Source organism: Neofelis nebulosa, chromosome 13, assembly GCF_028018385.1.
Source record: "Neofelis nebulosa isolate mNeoNeb1 chromosome 13, mNeoNeb1.pri, whole genome shotgun sequence".
Taxonomy (NCBI): domain Eukaryota; kingdom Metazoa; phylum Chordata; class Mammalia; order Carnivora; family Felidae; genus Neofelis; species Neofelis nebulosa.
In genome coordinates this window covers 52,564,161-52,583,244 of record NC_080794.1, presented here as the reverse complement: position 1 = coordinate 52,583,244, position 19,084 = coordinate 52,564,161, and the positions used below count along the sequence as shown (strand labels likewise).

The 19,084-nt window shown below is 36.7% G+C and overlaps 1 protein-coding gene across 10 annotated transcripts in view; it reads right to left on the bottom strand.

Annotated features, from left to right (window-relative positions):
• Positions 1 to 19,084, bottom strand: part of MARCHF8 (membrane associated ring-CH-type finger 8) — a 123,870-nt gene that overhangs the window by 85,493 nt on the left and 19,293 nt on the right. The window contains exon 2 of one of the 10 annotated variants that reach the window (XM_058697036.1): positions 16,382 to 16,443. The exons of the other annotated variants lie outside the window; for them this stretch is intronic. The gene's annotated coding sequence lies outside the window, so the exon portion shown is untranslated. The remainder of the gene's footprint in view (positions 1 to 16,381; positions 16,444 to 19,084) is intronic. 10 annotated transcript variants of the gene reach the window in all.

Here is a 19,084-nt window from a genome sequence, read left to right as displayed (position 1 = left end):
TGCTTATACTTCTTTTTTTTTCCAGGAAATGTTTGTCCCTGTAACTATGGCAGAAACATATCTGTGGCAGGAACCATCATCTTTCAAAGAACACAAAAAACAATAATAAACATGAACAATCAATAAATGTTTCTTCCTTTTAATCATGGTTATATCCTGTTCCAAAATAGTGAATGCCTTTTTTCCACCAGGAGAATGGACTGTTCTCTCTCAAGAGATTTCCGTGTGTGAAGAAAAGCCCGCATGCCTAGGATCTGACCATGAGATTGGGTACTTTTGCTGGTCAAACAGTATTTACTGTGAAAGTTCCTCAATTTCCTACCACCAATCACATAAACTTGCCCACTGTCCCAAACCCTTTCATGAATTATGTAAATTATATTATGTGGTTCAAAGGAAAAGGAGACCCCAGCTCTGAGACTATACCTGGGCTCTCTGCCCTTTTCTTCATCTGGCTATTCAGTGGCCTCACTTTATCAGCCATCCTCCTACCTCATATTTTCATCCTCTCCTTTCTAAAGGCTCCTTCACACCAACAAAGTAAGAGTTTTCCAAGAAATATGCATAAATTTTATGTCATTATGTCACTAGATGCTATTAAAGAATTATGAAATTCCATACCAATAAAGAATTTTAAAGTACTTTGTGGATCTCCCATTTTTTAAAAAACAAAACTAAAAATGCTTTCAATTCTCCTATCTTCTTTCCCTCTATAGCCAAACTTTCTGAGCCATGTACAATGTTCTTCACTTTCTTGCCTTTCAAAACTCACTTCAATGCAATCCAACCTCTGTTCCCCCATTTCACAGAAAATGTTCTTGGCCTTTCTGAATCACTGATCAAATTTGGAAGAAGAGCTCCAAATGAAAGTTACCAAAATAATAATACAAAGCCACAACAACAACTAGGGGAAATAAAGATAATTTTCTAAAGTTTTTAAAACCCTTTTAAATAAGTCAGTCAACATCCTCTTAGATGTATAGATGGTACATACCAACCAGAAAGCTAAAATATGATAATATGAAAAAGAAAAAAGTAACCTTGAAAATTCAAAATTACAAGCAAAATTAGAAATTCAATTTCTGACAACTCAGAGCCTGAAGCCTGCTTTGGATTCTGTGTCTCCCTCTCTCTCTGGCCCTCCCCCACTTACCCTCTGTCTCCATCAAAAATAAATAATCATTACAAAAAATTTTTTTAAGAAAAAAGAGGGGAAGGGGGGAGAAAATTTCACTTGATTCTTTATTCACCTCTTGGGATTATCCCATATATCCTGCTTTTTGACAGCAAAACAAACCTCTTATATACTCTAGAGCTCTTCTGAACTGAGATTTCTTCATTTTCTATGCACATTTCAGCTCACTGCAATCTGGCTTCAATACAGTGAAGTCAACAATGTTCTCTATGCTGCTAAACCTAAAGGACATTTCGTAGCCCTCGCGTTATTTTTTTTTTTTAATTTTAATTCAAGCATAGTTAAATACAGTGTTATAACAGTTTCAGGTATATAATATAGTGATTCAGCAATTACATACATCACCCAGTGCTCTTCTCAAGCACACTCTCTTAATCTCATCTCCTATTTCACCTATCCCTCTGACCCACCTCCCCTCTGGCAGCCATCAGTTTGTTCTGTATTATTAAGAGCCTGTTTCTTGGTTTTTCTGTGTTATTTTTTTCCTTTGCTCATTTGTTTTGTTTCTTAAATTTCATGAGTAAACTGAATGGTATTTGTCTTTCTCTGAGTGACTTCGTTCACTTAGCACTATAATCTCTACCTCATCCATGTCATTGCAAATGGTTAAGATTTCATTCTTTTTTATGGCCGTATAATATTCCATTGTACATATACACACTACATCTTCTTTGTATATTCATCTATTAATGGACACTTGGGCTGCTTCCATAGTTTGACTATTGTAAATAATGCTGCTATAAACATAGGGATGCATGCATCCCTCTGATTTAGTGTTTTTGTATTTTGGGGGTAAATACCCAGTAGTGCGCTTACTGGAGAGTATGGTAGTTCTATTTTTAACTTTTTGAGAAACCTCCATACTATTTTCCAGAGTGGAAAATAAACATTAAATAAATAAATAAATAAATAAATAAATAAATAAATAAAAGTTTTAAATGCAACACAATAAGGCAATAACTGACAGAAAATTTATATGCAATTACCAAAAGTGAAAAAAAAAATCATAAACACACAAACATATTCCACAGATTAAAGTTTACTCAGAAACTCAGAAACAATTAAAGATGGTAGTTTGTTAACTTTTAAATCTCCTAAAAATAAATAAATAAATCTCCTAAAATAATTCAGAGCATGAGACTATAGGTAATAAAGAGTAACATCAATGAAGTTACATTTAAAAAGGTACAAAAGCAATGCTCAAGTAGAAAATGAAATTCAAAGTATAAGCCCTGTAAACATGATAAAACAAGAGAAACAAAAGTATAGATATAACACCTATGGATAATATGCTGCAGGAAAAACACAACAGATGAGCACCTGCAAATCTTCAGTGCTTCACATGCATTAATTCATTTAATTCTCACAACAGTGCCAGGAGGCAGGGAAACTATTTTATCTCCATTCCACACGTGGCTTAGAGAAGGTTAAGCAATTTGCCTAAAGTTTCATAGCTGTATTTCACCAAACACAGTAGCCTGTGGTGACTTATAAGGTGAACCTAAAATATGTAGATTTTCTCTTTTTTCTCTCCCTGTGGCACTGCTGTTGGAAAGACAAAGATAAAACCAGGTGTATTGGTGGCTTCCTTGTGGTACAAAACAGTTATAATCACCATGGATACAAAAGATAACATGGAATCCACATTTAAGTAGTAAATAGTAACACTGCTTTTTCCTGCACTGTTGTGTATATTAAGTTCAATTGATCAAAGTAATGGGTATATTTGCCAAAAATTCAAGAAAGATAATAATCTAGATATTTCAAAAGTGGTTATTTTAAAGCAGTTCGATAGTTGGGTCTAACTTTTAAGACATTTAACTATCATTTTGAGTTCACTTGCAAATTTGTATCACAAACCACAGAAAAATACTGCATTTTATGTTGATTTTATTTTTGAGAGAGAGAGAGAGAGACAGACAGACAGAGCATGAGCAGGGGAGGGACAGAGAGAGGGAGACACAGAACCTGAAGTAGGCTGCAGGTTCTGAGCTGTCAGCACAGAGCCTGATGCGGGGCTCGAACTCAGCAACTGTGAGATCATGCCCTGAGCCGAAGTTGGCACTCAACCAACTGAACCACCCAGGCACCCCAAAATACTGCATTTTAGAAATACAGTCCATATCTTTAAACTATTTTAACTACATGTTATATATATTACGTATATAACATTATATCCTTACACCATTACAACTATATAAAACTTAGAACCGTATCTTTAAACTATTCCACTGAATTATTCAAGAAGAGGAGCAGAGTGGACTCCACGTACACCCAACAATGCTGCCCAATGAGAGGAGAATGGGCCCCTAAGGAAAACTGACAGAACCTGGGGTTAAGTTCTTGGCTAAAAGGAGTCACAGGCAAGAAAGTGGAGACATGCTGCAGACCTAAAGGCCAGTGGGTGTAGTTTAGAATGCCAAGGCGCAGAGCAACGGAGCAAGTAAGGAAGAAAATAATGTGGGGCAGTGCGACACAGCTCAAGACAGTGCACACCATCTTCTCCAATGACCCTGGGAGAGCTCAGCAGAACCACTCCACCGTGTGTGTGAATTAGATGAACCAAGAATGATGACTGGGGTGAAGGACCTGGACTCACATCTGGATTCTGCAAAAGATTCTGAACCTGAGCAAAGATAAGGAGGAATACTCATGGGCAATCGTTTGTTCACGGGACAAATACAAGAATACCAAAAACACTTAGTTAACAAAAGGGAAAGAGATCTATTGTGGTTCTTTCAGCATTTCACTTCTAAGAAACGGAAGTGTGAGTCTGACTGACTTTAGGGATAGAAAACGCTTTCAATGAAGTACAGAAATAGTCTACTTCCTCTAGTTCCTCCAAGTGCTCCTCAATGTTCGTCCTACAGAGAACAGTGCCTGATCCTTAGAGGAAAGGGGGACAGAGGAAACATCAAGGTCACAGCAGCCAGAGCCTTTTCTGGGCATTCACCACACAATAACAAAGTGACCTGCTTACATTTTCACCGGACTAAGGGCAACTTGAGGGTTCAGTAATGGGGCTATAATTAGAATACAGAGACAGATTCCAGCCATTTAGCAAATGCAAACAGATGTTTCTGTTTGCTATTTCTGGGTAACAAACTACCCAAAACTTAATTGCTTCCACAGCAATGCTTTCCTATTTCTCACAATTCCATGGGTTGGCTGGGCAGCTCTTCTGTTGCCCTTACCTGACTTACTCATGCTGCTGCATTGGGCCCAGGTCAGCTGGGGATTGGACCCAGTGGGGAAGGCTGAGCCTCCCTTTCCCTGTGGCCTCCCTCCTAAGCTTCTTTGTGTAATGGCAAGCAGCACTGCAAGAGGGGAGGCTCAAAAGGGCTGGCTCACTGCACATGGTGCCTCTGCTTGCCTTGTGCCTGCTGATACCACACTGGCCAGTTCAAGACACATGGCAAAGCCCAGCATCAGGAGTGGGGAAACAGACTGTATCACTTGATGGAAGAAACAAGCAGACTCATGTTGCAAAAAGGCAGAGATATGGACAGGAGGTGTTTCATCAGGGGCCATTTTGTACCAAACTACCACATACTATTTGTGCTATTTTTCTCTCTGATAATAATTATTATTTTTATTGGTAGAGATTTTTTTACTATAAAGTGTTTTTATATCTATTAAATCTAAAAATCCATTAGATTACGTAATATGTAAGGTGAAAAAAAAAGTTACTGGGTTCCATATCTATTTCAGAATAATGGATCCAAAAATATTTCAAGGCTTAAAGACTAGAATTCCTTCTGACAGCAATACACATATGAAGTTACCATGTTTCTTCAAAAACACATGGATCTTTTGAAGCATCTTTATTACATTGATAGAGGAACACATTTTATAACAGAAAAATCTGACGCAGTTATAATTCATTTAAAGCGCTTCCTACAAAAGGAATTCTTTTCACATCATATAATATAGCATATAATGCTGCTGTGAGACAGCCCCGCACCAGCCAGCTATCATCTCAGGCTGGAGCAAGCACCTTCTCTACGTGCTGCAGTAAAGTGGAGAAACCAGAGCGGGGCTTGCCTCCCCTCTTCACACTGTGTCAAGACTCGACACTTTTGGTCTATTCAGGCTTACAATAATAACAATAAAGGCAGTTATAAATTTGATAACAATAACCTACTGTAGTGTGTCTAACAAATATGTAAAAAGAAGAATCACTGAAAACTTTTCTACCTGTTATTATAGTTCTAATTAACTTTGGCATTTCTGTATTAGAAAGATTAACCTGAATCAATCACCACCTTTGAAAATCACTTTTATACAATATTATTCTTCTGAAGCACAACTACCAGCTGAGCCTGTCTTGGGACCACTCTAGGAAAGACAGAGAGATCTTGCACGTGACTGGGGACATTGGCAGGACCAGACTTCCCAAAGGGCTGTTTACAAAAGGGACCAAGAGGACCAAGAAATCTCCATGGGTGGGTTGAGGAGAGGGGAGGAAGGAATGACAATTCACTGTAAAGCAAGAGCCCAGGTTTAATCCATATAAAGCCACAGAGCATGACTACAGAGTGGTGGCTTTGGAGGACAACATGGTGTGCATCATTCACACTATGCTGCATAAAACAGGGGAGCTGTAAATAGAGTCTTTAACTCCATTTTCAAAAAGGCTCTGTGCAACAATAAAATTTCAAGGAGTTGGCAGCACAGGAAGTAACATCAGTTAGCCACAAATCTGATAGCACTATGGATGATAATGACCATCCTGGTGCCCTAGCCATGATGGCTGCCCTATCAACATAATGACATTTGCACTATAACAGTGACTGCATTGCCAATGCCAGGCACAGGAGTGGGAGCTCTTGGTTCTGCCTCCAGCACCAGCAGGTTTTGTGTGTGGGTATGTGTGCATATATACATATGTAAATGTCTGTGTAACATCCAACTATTAACAGTGCAATTGGAGAGCATCCAGAAAGAGATGCTCTTTCCATGAGAGCGGAATCACAAGGGAATTTTCACTTTTGCTATACAGATTGATTTTTTTTCCTGTTATGCTGTACCACAAATAAAACTTCCATTGTGAAGAAATGATACCTACATAAAGTAGAACATTTCAAGGCCTAAAGGGAAAAAAATATGTAGTAAAATCAGTAAAATTTAATACAGAATTTATGAAAAAGCTCCATTCATACTTTGACAATTCTTGCCTTAACATTTATTTATTGTTGAAAGACAGAGAGAGACAGAGTATGAGCAGGGGAGGGGGAGAGAGAGAGGGAGACACAGAGTCTGAAGCAGGCTCCAGGCTCTGAGCTGTCAGCACAGAGCCCGACGCGGGGCGTGAACCCACAAAACGCAAGGCCATGACCTGAGCCAAAGTCGGATGCCCAACCAACTGAGCCACCCAGGCGCCCCAATTCTTGCCTTTTAAAATCAAATATTCTAAGTGAATATATCTTTAAGAAGAAAAGGTGTGGTTTAAAAAGTAATAACTTTCTGGAAATTTCAATTATTCAAGAAGAACATAAATTTTAGGAAAGGAATGAATAATTTTAGTCTGTTCTAATTATCTAGAGATGATAAGCTACTGAATAGATCATAAACTTAATAGGCCATCAGAGGAAGCACAATATAAAAGTACAAGATTCAAAGTCAGGGAACCTGGTCTCAGTCCTGGGTCTGCTACCACTGCTAGTGAGCCTGTGCCAGAACAAACATTAACAGAGAGCTTACTGTACCAAAGACCAGTTCCACGTACTCTACATATACTAAATAAATCAATCCTCATAACCCTATGATATGGATCCTACTGTTATGTCCATTTTACCAACTGGGAATTAATACAGAGAACTGGACTGCTGTGCTAAGAGTCCCTCATCTGGTGAGGACTAGCCCAGATGGTCAGCAGCAAGCCTAGTCCTACAGTGTGTGTTCTGAATCACTTAGTTTCCTCAGTTTAGTACATCTCCCTACTTCCTGGTATAATTCATATTGAATTATAAATTCAATGAAAATATCTCTTAATGAAAAGAAATAATTTTGTTAATGATAATGTCTTTTAATGACTCGTAATGAAAATATCTTCAACTGAGGTTCTTTGGAGTCTAACAGACTAACATTGAAAAAATATATATAAGCTCACAATCAAATTTTACTTTACACATGAAGAAATAGGTCTCTGTGAGTGAGAGCAGAAAGAACAAATACCAGAAATAATATTTGAAGTGATAAAAGCTGAGATTTTCAAAAACATACAAAAGCCTTAGATCAAGATTCAAGAAAAACATAAATAAAAGTTGAAAGTAAAAGAATTAAAAATGTTAACACTCATTTCTCAACTGAGAAGTGAAAATTAAGAAATGGAGTCAAACAGGGGCGCCTGGGTGGCTCAGTCAGTTGGGTGCCTGACTTTGGCTCAGGTCATGATCTCACAGTTTGTGGGTTCGAGACCCATATTGGGCTCTGTGCTGACAGCTTGGAGCCTGGAGCCTGCTTCCGATTCTGTGTCTCCCTCCCTCTCTGTCCCTCCCCTGCTCATGCTTTCTCTCTCAAGAATAAGCTTTTAAAAAAAGAAAGAAAAAATAAATGGAGCCAAACAGAAATCGTAGAAATGAAAAGGATGAAAATTCAAATTAAAAACTCACTGGATGGGGGCGAGGGCGCGTGGGTAGCTCAGTTGGTTAAGTGTCTGACTCTTGGTATCTGCTCAGGTCATGATCTCACAGTTGGTGAGACTGACAGTGCAGAGCCCGTTGGGAATTCTCTCTCTCCCTCTCTCTCTGCTCCTCCCCTGCTTGTGCTCTAAATAAATAAATAAATAAATAAATAAATAAATAGAAACTTGTTTAAAAATCTCTTTTAAAAAAATTGCTGGATGATCTTAACAGTAGGCTGAAGATGACAGAAAGAGTCAGTGAACTGGATAAAAGACCAAAAGAAATTATCCAAGATGAGAAATGGGAGGGAAAGTTGCAAAAAAAAAAATGAACAAACTCTCACAAATCTGTGAGATAATTTCAAGAAGTATAATATATATATAATTGGAGACACAGATAAGGAAAAGTGTGAAACTGCAGGCATAAAAAGTATATGAAAATACGATAGCCAAAAACTTCTAACATTTGATGAAAAACACCGAATTATAAATCCAAGAAACTAGTGGATACTAAGTTAGGATCAACATAAACAGAATTACACTACAGCATATCATGACCTACTGCAAAACAAAAATAAAGAGAAAAATCTTGAAAATGCCTAGAAAGAAAGAACAATAATAAACAATATGACAGCTGATTTTATCACTAAAAAAGCAGCCAAAAAACAATGAAACAACATCTATAATGCTGAAAAGAAAAAACCGTCAGTTCATAATTCCACACGCAGCAAAAAATCTTTCAAAAATGAAAGACAAGATATTCAGATAAATGAAAACTAAGGAAATTCATCCCCAGTAAATGACACCTGATAAAAACTAGGATCTATAAAAAGGAATGAAGGGTTCCAGAAATGGTAAATATGTGGTAAATATAAAGAACTACCTTTCATTTTCTCCCTTTAATTTCTTTAGAAGACACAGGCTATTGAATACAAGTTTAACACTGGGGCTTATAATATAGGTATATGTAAGATATATGACAATAACATCACGATGAATGGGACAGGAATAGAATTATATTTTTACAAGGTTCTTATATTTTACAGGAACTGGTATAATATTAACTCTAAGAGTAGGAATAGATTGGGAAAGCTAAGGATGTACATTGCAATTGCAAATGTAACTGCTAAAAAATGTTCTTAAATGGAATACTAAAAAACAGTCAATTTGCCCCATAAAGGGGGGAAAAGGTAACAGAAAAAGAAAAAAAAGAGAGAGAGAGAGAGAGATCTAAACCCAACTATAGTCAATTCTCATTATTCACATTAGTTATGTTTTTAAACTTGCCATGAGTACTGAATTAGCAAATACACAACCATTACTCCTAGGTGAAATCCAGAATTAGGTTCCTGCAAGCCTTTGGCAACTACACTTTGGTCAACAAATCAATATATAACCTCGTTTTATGTTTGTTTCTGTTTCAAAACACCTTATTTAGCAAAAATATACTGTTGATTCATTAACACAGAACCCAAGACCAATAGCACTGTAACTCACATCTAAAAGGAAATTTATCTAACATGTCTATTTTCTCTGTGAGGCACATCACAGCCTCTTGCACCAAGGAACACTACATAGCACCTCACATTGTGTTTAGGGACTACTTTTTTTTTTTCATAAATAAAATTTTTAAATAAAAATAAATTTTAAAAAATTCATTTTTTTCAACAAAAATATTTTTTACTTGAAGCATACTTCAAAACACATGGTTCTAAAAGATATATATAATACATCCATCCAAGAAAAATAGAACACATTTTCTTTAAGTACACACAGAAGAATCCCCTTGTTAAATCACATAAGAAATACACAGTATGCACTGTATGTTAGCCATCTTTACAATAAATTATATTTAAAAATAAATAAAAATATTTTTAAAAATTACATAAGACATAACAAACATTACAAATTTAGGAAGACTGAAATCATACCAAGTATATTTTCCAACCACAGTGGTATAAAACTAAAAATCAACAATAAAACAAAGCTAGAAAATCTACAATGTCAATATTAAATATTTAATATGTAAATATTAAACAACACACTACTGCATAAGCAATGGGCCAAATAAGAAACCAAACAGCAAATAAAAATACGTCTCCAAAAAAAAAAAAAAAAAAAAAAAGAACCATGTCATGTGAAAAGGCACTGAATACACTGCAAAAAGGACACATGCTTACAGTATGAAAGTTGAAACAAGAAAGCAGAGTATGACTTGCTCAACCTCAGCTGGAAACATGAATGTCAGATGACTCAAATTTTTCACTGCCCTGTGCACATCCATGAATGTCCTTAAGAGCGCTGCTGAGTACTGATTTGGGGGTTACAAATAATAAGTTTTAGTAAGCAGACAAACTTGAAAATATAGAATCCGTTAATAATGAAGATCAACTGTGTATTAGTAAATACATTAAGTATAAAGGGACTAAATATTCCAATTAAATGGTTGAGATTGTCAGACTGGGGGAAAAGAGGAAGAAACAAACAAACAAGACCCAATATACCATGTCTGTAAGAAATACACTTTGAATATAAAGACAAAAGTTAAAAGCAGGGTGGAGGGGCGACTGGGTGGTTCAGTCGGTTGAGCATCCAACTGTTGATTTCAGCTCAGGTCACGATCCCAGGGTGAGTGTAGAGCCTGCTTAAGATCCTCTCTTTCCCCCTGTTCCTCTCCCCTCCCTCCTTCTCTAAAAATTTTTAAAACTTAAAAAATTTTAAAAATAGAATGGAAAAAGATATACTTAATGATAAAAAAAACCCACAACTTTTCACAACTGACACAAAATGAAATTGTAAAAATCTGAATAGCCATGTATCTATTAAATAATTGAATTGGTTAGCCAACTCTTGCAAAAAGAAAGCTCAAAGCTCCAATGTTTCACCAGTGAATGCTATCAAACATATGAGAAAGGAAATTAAGGAGGAAACACTTCCCAACACATTTTAGATGACTTGCATAAACCTATTAGCAAAACCTAAAAAAATTACAAAACTACCACAAATCATGAATACAGGTTATAAATACAGATGAAAACACTCTTGGCAAACTACTGGAAAAATCAAAATCAGTAACTTGAAAAAGGGTAACACATCATGACCAAGTGGGGTTTATCCCAGGAATATAAAGCTGGATCAACATTTCAAACCCATTATCTTTTAATATAACAACAGATAAAACAGAAGCATTTGAAAAAAATCAACATCCATTCATTAAAAAAAAAAAAATCCATCGATTAAAAAAAAACAAAAAAGAAACTCTCAGAACACCACAAAGAAAAATTTCCTTTATCATATAAACCCACGGCAAATAACATAACAAAATCCTCAGGATTTCCCCACTCTGGACAAGTATGCCAACTCTCACCACCATACTTAACAACACAGGGGAGATCCTAGTCAATATAACAAGGCAAAAAAAAGAATTATAAGATATAAAAACTGGAAAGAATGATGTAAAATTGTCTCTTTTCACAGATGACATAATATTAACAAATTCCTAAGAAATCTAAATCAGTTTAGCAAGATTAATCTAGGTCAATTTAGCAAGGCTGCAGGATGCAAGGTCAATATACAAAATTCAAATGTATTTCTATATACTAGCAGCAAAACAAAAATAAAATGTTAAAAATTTATCTTAAAATAATGTCAAAAGCACAGTAACTATGAAAAATTTTAACAAAAGTCATGCATGCCCCATATACTGAAAACTAAAATACACTGAGAAAAATTAAATATCTAAATAAATAGAGACATATACCTTGTAATTTGGAAGATTCAGTACTGAAAAGATGTTGATTCTGCCCAAATGAGGATTCCATTCACATTCCTACCAGGCATTTTACAGAAATCGGCCATTTGATTCTAAAATTTATATGGAAATGAAAAAGATCTAGAACAGGCAAAACAATCTTGAAAAAGAATAAAGTTGAAGGACTTACACATCTAGACTTATAAAGCTCAGTAATCAACAAACTATGGTTCTGGTCTAAGGACAAACAAATCACACCAGGAACACACTTACATGGTCAACTGATTTTTAAAAGAGGCACCAAAGCAATTCAATGGGGGAAGAGAAAGAAAGCCTTTCAACAAATGGTGCTAGAGAAACTGGATATCCACATCAGAACAAAAAGATAAACTTCAATCCCTATCTCACACCATAAACAAAAAATAATTTGAGATGGATCACAAATCAAAACTAAAAGCCAAAACTACAAAATTCCTAAAAATAAACTTAGGAGAATATCTTTGCACCATGACTGAAAGCAAGATGCAAAAGCATTTCACAGAATTCAATATATGCAGGAACACTAGAATGTACCCTCATGGTGTTGGATAATACTGTCAGTATCAACATAAATCTGTTTTTAATATATATACATGTGTATACATAGATGCATAAGTAAAAAATACAGATATATGTGTGCATGTGTGTATACACCCACAAACACATCCTGGCTCTGTCCATTAAAAGGGGCTAGAAGTAACAACACACTAGTTGCAGTAACTACATCACGTGCCCAAATCTTGTTCCCCACTTTTCCTTGGAGAAAAGTTTGAAGGCTGAGGCACACAAAATGAGCCCAGAGAGTCTTGTCATACCAGAAAGCAAATAAGTACTCAAAGAATTGAGGACATGTAACAAGAACAATGGCATCAATTGGAAAAGGTTCACATGGACCAAATCCAGAACAATTAGAGTATCCAAATAATTAGAATAATAAGTTATAGGCCACTAAATAAGAATATAGCTATGACTCACTCAAGTAAGCAACCAAATAAATGAGGGGTGGAGGAAAGAAGGAAAGCTCTTCTTTATAGCAGAATGTCAATAAATACAGAAGGAGGTATGGAGTTGGAAAATCACTGGATGCTAAAACCAGTGGGTAAAAGCTTGATGACGAACATGGTATTCACAAAGTGTCAATAATTATTAACCTCAAAGGGAAAAAGTGTATCCTGGCAGTGGAAAAATCTAGCAGACAGCAACTAAACCAAGTTTTCAATTTTCTCACCAATACTGAAACTATCATCAAGTGGCTCCTAATATGATGCACTGAGAAAAATAAAGGTTTTTTTTTGGTTCTTTTGTGTTTTCCCTGTCTAAAATGTATAATCTGAATCTAATCATGAGGAAACTTCAGATAAGCATAAATTGAGGGACACTCTAGAAAATAACTGGTTTGTACTTTTCAAAAATTCAGTGTCAAGAATGACAAAGACAGGTTGAAATACTCCAGATTAAAGGAGACTAAAGAAACATGAGCTCACTATTTATCATCCCATATTCCAGCAATGTCGATAACTCAGCTATCTCACAGTATTTTCTTCAAGCAGCTTGACTTATTAACTATCATTTACATCACAGTTCACTTTATCGACTAAACCAACTTGGTATTTTTATATCATCTAAACAGGGACAGCATGTGTCCACACTGTAAGGACAAGAGTTCGCAATCTCCACCCATTCTAAATGGCTGTGTTAGTTTTGGCATATGGTCACATAATTCTTGGCAAAGGTAATAAAAATGATGCATGCAGATAAAAAAAAAAAAAAAAACTCCAGTGTGATTTTGAATTGCATACTGGGCAGGGAAAACAAAAGAACAATAAAGGACATTATAGAGACAATTGTTCAAAATGCAGTATGAACTGTGAATTAGGTAACAATACTGTACCAATTATTAAGTTTCCTGACTAATATTTTCCTGTAGTTACATAAGAGAATGCCCTGGGGCGGGGGGGCGCCTGAGTGGCTCAGTTGGCTTAAGCATCCGACTTCAGCTCAGGTCATGATCTCGCAGTTCATGAGTTCCAGCCCCATGGCGGGCTCTGTGCTTTTCAGAGCTCAGAGCCTGGAGCCTGATTCAGATTCTGTGTCTCCCTCTCTCTCTTCCCCTCCCCCCCCCTCAAAAATAAATAAGCATTAAAAAAAATTTTTAAGAGAATGCCGTGATTCTTAAGAAACATACATATTAGACTCAAATTAATCAGAAAAACATGCATTTATATATATGCATAGAGAGAACATGATAAAGCTAATGGGATAAAATATAAACAATGGGGGAATCTTGATAAAAGATGTGTGGTCATTCTTTGTAGTCTTATATTTCTATAAGTTAAAAATCATATAAAAAAAGTAACACATAACATAAAAGATATAACTGAAAAACTGAAAAATGTTTTGACAAATATGACAGAAAAGGTTACTTCCTATAATATATAAAGAAACTTCATAAAGGAATAAAAAAAGTAACAAAAGACTAATGGGAAAGGATACATACCACTGATTTACAAAAGAAACTAATAAACTTTTAAAGAAAAAAGAAAAAACATCAACTTCGCTACTTTGCTAACAATTTAAACAGGCAAAGAAACACAAGATGTTTTCCATCTCTTAAATAGTTGGCAAGGATGCCTTAAAATGGCCACTCAAAACCCTGCTAGTGAGACTGTTAATTAGAACCTTTCAAAAAAAAAAAAAAACTTTCAGTAAAGCAAAGCAGTTCAGTAATATAAATCAACAGCCTTAAAAATATCCACACCATCTCACCCAGTGATTCTAGCTCATGACACTATCGTGAAGAAATCATCTGAACTGTGGATTTAAAATGTATGCCCAAAGATATACACCAAAGGATATTTACAGTAGCAAAATTCTTTGAAGCAAGCTATATGTTCAACAACAGAAAAATGGCTAAGTAATTAGGATATAACCATAAACGCAATATGCAGTCATTAAAAGTTATTAAACATGGAAATTTTTTTAAAAATATTTTTTTAATGTTTATTCATTTTTGAGAGAGAGAAAGTGAGCAGGGGAGGAGCACAGAGAGAGAGGGGGACAGAGGATTCTGAAGCAGGCTCTAAGCTGAGAGCAGAGAGTCCAATGTGGGGCTCAAAGTCACAAACCGTGAGATCATGACCTGAGCTGAAGATGGACACCTAACCAACTGAGTCACCCAGATGCCCAAAAATGGGGAACGTTGAGCAATGAATGTTAAGAGAATAAAGTTTATAAAGGGGTGTCTGGGTGGCTCAGTCAGTTAAGCATCCAACTCTGAATTTCAGCTCAGGTTATGATTTTACGGTGGGCGGGACTGAGCCCCAAATCTTTGCACTGACAGCTGGAACCAGCTTGAGATTCTTTCTGTCCCTCTCTCTCTGCCCCTCCCCCGCTCACATGCAAAATAAATAAATATTTTTTTTTTTAAAGAGGGAATAAGATTATAAAAACAGGCATTCAGGATGACCCTGACTAGGTAAAAAAAAAAAAAAAAAAATTCATAAAGCACAGAATAAAAGTACTAACAACAAACACTAATTGTCTGAATATATAAGCAAGGATGGTGAACACCTGTTCCAAGTCTCAAGTTAATCTATGGGCGCTCTCCTTGCCCACCCTTCACTGTCTGCCCCCACCCAAGACAGAGCTACTGCTCCTTACATGGTTACCTCCCTTGCTCTTTCAGCACTCATCCTTTCTTAAAGACATGTCACCATCCCTATTTGCACTCATTAAACATTTGCTGCTTCTAATTTACAAATTCTCTCACCTCATATATGTAAAAAAAACCCCAAAAAACTATTTACTCTAGCTATTTAATTTACCTCAAAAATGAAATTAAAATTGAACACGGAAGTTCATCAAGAAGCAGTTTCTCTCTTCTTTGTTCCTTTCAAATAAAAACATTAAAGAGAGAACATCCCTGGAGCTTTCTTTCAAAACCCCACAATCCCAAGGCAGGCTTCAGATAGCATTAAGACATCACATACCTGATGAGCCTGATACCAGTGTCACTTCAGCTCACTTTCATGTCAGAGAACATTTGTTTTTAAGTCTAATCATTAGCTGCCACTAAAAAACACACTCATCTGTGTGTTGCAGTGATCAGCCACTACCCAGGGCCACACCTTAACTCCAACTCTGACCTATTCCCCATGGACTCCACTACCTCTGCCCTATTCCCCACCTTCCACTTGGCAACTTTCCACCTAATTAGCTGAGCTGAGCAGAGCACAGCCAAGGGGAGGAGGCCGTGAGCAAGGCTAGCAACATGGAGAAACCAGATGGGAGTAGGATGACCACAGCTGTGGCAGAGGGCTGGCTGAGAAGCATCCATAAGTCAGTGGTTCTCAGCCCGAGCAATTCTGCCACCCAGGGGACTTTTGGAGATATTTTTGATTGCCATAACTGTGGTAGTGTTATTGGCATCTAGTAAGAAGAGAGCAGGGATGCTGCTAAATATCCCATAATGTACAGGACAGCCACCCACAACAAAGAAGTATGTAGCCCCAAACCTCATTAGTGCTAACACTGAGACACCTGCTGTAAATTGATTTATCCACTAGTACAGCCTAATCCCAACTTAGAAGGAAAACAGCACTCAGTGGGTAAAGGAAACCTGAGGTAGGTTAGGAAACGTACACACACACACACACAACTTCCTCAACAAGATGCTAAGTCAGGGTGAGAGAACTGTTCCTTCGGTGACCAAAATTCTACCTTAGGAAATAGGAAAAAGAGCATGATAATTTTAAAAACGTAGTAAGAATACCTTTTTCCCCAAGGGCTTGCTCCTCCACGTATATTTCTTCAAAGACTACTTCATAGCAGAAACTGTAAGAAGATAATACTATCAAAATTGCCCATCCAGACTGGTAAACCTCTCTAGAGAAGTTGGCAATGCACTCACACAGTCAATGACAACTTTAGCTGCAGATCTCAACAAGATCTAAGAACCCAAACTCAAAGTTCCCTGCTTAGCTTCAGAAGAAAAAAAGAAAGAAGAAAGAAAGAAAGAAAGAAAGAAAGAAAGAAAGAAAGAAAGAAAGAAAGAAAGAAAGAAAGAAAGAAAGAAAGAAAGAAAGAAAGAAAATAGCGGGGTGCCTGGGTGGCTCAGTGGGTTAAACGTCTGACTCTTGATTTTGGCTCAGGTCATGATCTCACAGTTCATGGGATCAGGCCCCACGTAGGGCTCTGTGCTGTTGGCAAATTCTCTCTCTGTTAGCAGTTGGGATTCTTCCTCTCTCCCTTTCTCTCTGCCCCTCCCCCGCTCAAACTTGCTCTCTCTCAAAATAAATAAATACACTTAAAAAAAGTGGCAAACATTCACAGATCGGTCAAAACAAAGAAAACAACAGTTCTGCTCTTCCCACATGAATCATCAAAAAACTACACAAGACTTAGGAGGAATGACATTTTTTTTTAAATTTTTTTATGTTTATTTAGTTTTTGAGACAGAGCACGAGTGTTGGAGGGGCAGAGAGAGGGGGAGACACAGAATCGGAAACAGGCTCCAGGCTCTGAGCTGTCAGCACAGAGCCTGACGCAGTGCTCGAACTCAAAGACCAGAAGATCATGACCTGAGCCAAAGTCGGATGCTCAACTGACTGAACCACCCAGGCGCCCTAGGAATGACATTTTCAAAACTGAGAACAAATAACACTTAGTCTACACTCTACCAAAAGAAAAAAAAAAAAACTGCAGATAGAAAAGAATTTCGAATATGAATGTCATTGTTATAATTCAGTTAAAGTCTGTGACCACTCTGCCAGACTACAATATGGCTTTTCTTGATTATTTTATAACAACTTTATCATGTCACGATTTCCACCCATGGGAGGCCAGAAGGTTACAGAAGTCATCCAGCACTATCCCTGGCTGAGGTATAAATCACTTTGACCTGACTCTAAAGCATCATTTGCCGGTCTGAACTTGGCCTTTGTCCTTTCAGTGTTAGGAAGGACTTAAGGTGGCCCATTTCAAACTTGGACAGGAGTATCTGTTAGAAATGTGTCCATTATGCTGAGTCAAGAGCTCTACCCTTCCATCTACAAGTGTCAGTTTTGCCCTAGGTTAGAATCAGTGAAACAAACCTAATTATTGATCCATCAGCCCTTACTGTTTCTGTAAGATTATCATACCCTCCCCATCCCAAGCCTTTTTCTTTTCTTCTCCAGGCTATAAAATGTGCTCTCCTCATGAACTGTGTTATAGCTAGCTTGATTACGATTCAGTGAGAGACAAAAAACAAACAAACAAAATAGAAGAGTTAGAAGCAATCTTAGAGATCAACCAGTTCAAACCCAAACCCACTTTTATAAATGAATGAAGTAAGGCAGAGAAAAAGCAAGGTTGCTTGCTTGCCAGAGGTCAGGCAGTTATTTAAAGAAAGTCAGGAGTGGAACTCAGGTTTCCTAACTCTTATGCCTAATGCTCTCAGAACTATACAAAGTTGCAAAATATGCTGTGTTAAGTAACAGAATTTGAAATTGACATAATTTCTTTAAAGTTTTATGATAAAAAAAATAACTTTCAGTTTTAACAAGTTAAAAAAAAAACTTCACACCTCACATTGTCACAAACACCCTATGAAATAGTATAACTGTTATCATCCCCACTAGATGCATGGAAAACCCAGGCCCAAGGTCATACAGTAAGCACTGGCTCCAGGGCCCATATTCTTAACTATGCTACCTGAGTAAGTACTAGAACATCTCTAACATTATCTCATCTGAATTAATAAACTTAAGACTTCCAGTAATTCTTTAAAATTTTAATGCTTTGATAGAACTTAATATAAAAGTTATCCTTCCTAAGAACATATTAAAATTATTCTTTAAAAATTCATGATAAATGTAAAGGATTACAGCATAAGGATTATAATTGATAAACTATAAATTTAAACGATATATTATGCCAGTATTCCTGGCATGTCATTTTATTTTTTTTAATTTTTGTAATGTTTGGGGTGCGTGGGTGGCTCAGTTGGTTAAGCATCCGACTTTGGCTCAGGTCATGATCTCACGGCTCATGGGTTCGAGCCCCGCGTTGGTCTCTGTGCTGACAGCTCAGAGCCTGGAGCCTGCTTTGGATATCATCATCTACATCAACTACCCTGAAGAGATTCACCTAAAAGCAATCTAATCTTTCTTGGGTAACCCAGAAGCGGTCCATTTACAGAATGGAGCTTTTTGAGAAACCTTAGGCAAGCAGAGTTCCATGCTCTCAACCATTTCTCAAAGACTCTCCCAAATTAAGATTGTGTGCCATAAACAAAACAAGCACTAGGCAAATAAAATATTACATCTGCCTAATTCATTCTAATGTAATAAAACATAAATAAGTAATAAAAATATGGATTAAATATTTAAGATTAGCTCCTCTTCCATCAAGACTCTATTAAAATGACAGTGATGCAACTTTTAAAAAAGAAGCTTACATTTCTGGGAAGATAGAATAAATATTCTTTTCCCTA